The sequence below is a fragment of the Octodon degus genome, unplaced genomic scaffold, assembly GCF_000260255.1.
Source record: "Octodon degus isolate 3935 unplaced genomic scaffold, OctDeg1.0 scaffold00163, whole genome shotgun sequence".
In the NCBI taxonomy this organism is placed as follows: domain Eukaryota; kingdom Metazoa; phylum Chordata; class Mammalia; order Rodentia; family Octodontidae; genus Octodon; species Octodon degus.
This window is the reverse complement of record NW_004524739.1, coordinates 4,255,320-4,257,076: the sequence shown is the minus strand read 5'-3', so window position 1 is coordinate 4,257,076 and position 1,757 is coordinate 4,255,320. Positions and strand designations below refer to the sequence as shown.

The 1,757-nt window shown below is 46.1% G+C and overlaps 1 pseudogene; it reads right to left on the bottom strand.

Annotated features, from left to right (window-relative positions):
* Nucleotides 1–246: 246 nt before the first annotated feature.
* The window catches only part of LOC101574859, a 17,254-nt pseudogene continuing 15,743 nt past the window's right edge, over nt 247–1,757 (bottom strand).

Sequence of the window (1,757 nt, the reverse complement as noted above, 5' to 3'; positions counted from 1 at the left end):
TCATAGTTACTGGAGGTTTCATAGTTTAAAGCAGCCTGAATTACTTAGCAAGACCTTGAGACACTGCCATCCCTCGTTACAGGGTCTGGAAGAGAGGCTGGGGTGCCACTGTGCCCAGGATGATCTGCCCCCTACCTCCAAGGGAGGCCACCAGACCTAGGGGGCAGCATATGCTATTAGTTTTAACGGTTCATGCCTCTCTGACCCCGCCCCTTGAGCTCCGCCCTGGTCCTCTGGGCCTACCCCTCAAGCCACTTGCTGCTCCTCCAGCCGCCTCTGCCCCATGATGTACATGAGGCTTTTGGGGGACAACTAGACACAAACGATAACACAAGGCAAACATCCCCTTAACCATCTTACTCTTTCTAAGCAGGTGCTTATTCTGCTGAGCTATATTCCCAGCCCTATTCTTTGTAATAGTTCAGCACAACTTGCTTCATGAACAGACTCAAAATTAATTTCTTGCCTGGTCTGTGGTAGCTTCTGAGATCACTGCTGTTCCTGCATGGAAAATGAACCACGTGATGCAGATATTAATTTGGGTACGAGATATAGAAATTCATTTGCTTATTCTTTCATTCAGCTATTCATCCATCCAATAGATATCCTGCACTGATTGTGTGTCAAGTACTGTTCTAGGCCCTAACAATACAGCCATGAAATGTAGAGGCAAAGTTTATGCCCTGCTGAAGTAATCCAGAGGGGCAGGCAACTAATCTATAAGACAGTAATCCCAGGCTGGCTTTAGGCTGCAAGGATGTGCCTCAAGGACATAACCCAAGACCAACTGAAAGAAGAGGGCCTGGGAGAGGTGGGTTGGTGGTGGGTAGGAGGGAAACAAGGTTTAGTAGGAGACCAAGAGACCTGCATGGTGGGAAGAAGCTAGACTTGCGAAATTTGGAGCCGAGACTTCTGAGCAGGGGAATAGTAAATGCACCGTCAGGGATAAAGTTTTCTTTCTTTCATTCTTTTTTTTTTTTATGAGCAGAATATATTTATTGAGAGAAAGAAAGTTTCTGTCCAAGAGAGGGACAGGAGGGGGGCCCAAGCAGGTAGTTCCCTGGGAAGCTGTCTCTCCCAGGGACTTTTATAGTGTAAAACTATGTGAGGCTAAGGTAGAGAGAATGGGAACTCGCTTAGGTGGGCAGGAGGTGGGACAAAACTATGGTCAACCAATGGGTTTACATATGGGACAGGGTCTTTTTCTGTTGGGGGTTGGAATGCAGGATAGGGTCTCTCTGTTGGGGATTGGGCTAGTGACTCACTTGGGTCTTTCCAGGTGATTGATACCTAGTTGGAATATCAGTCCCAGGTGCTACTCGTTTATCATTTGTTTGGCCTTTAGGTCTTTAGGTCTGGTTCGCAGCAGGAGCATCTGCCCCTCCCACAGTTGTAAGGCATCTCATCTTCTGTGCTGTCTCGTTTGAGGGCCTGGCCCTGTCTGACTGCCTATAATATTTTTATCTAACTTGGCTGCCTATAATATTCCCCCCTCTGAAGAAGTAACCTGAACTGCTGTGAAGGGAAATATGGGTGAAGACCACTCTGGCTTCTTCACGCTGAAATTGGTGGTAGTTGTTGACTGGCAGTCAGATATATTCTTTAGAGGTTTTATCTAAAGGCCCTCGATAGATGACAGGCATTTTTCTCTTGCGTAGACATATATAGCTTTGAGTCTGGAGGAGACAAAGCCAAAGAAACAAGTCAAATAATCACAACAGGATAATTATGAAAAAGATGAGTTAGAACTTTTTGTA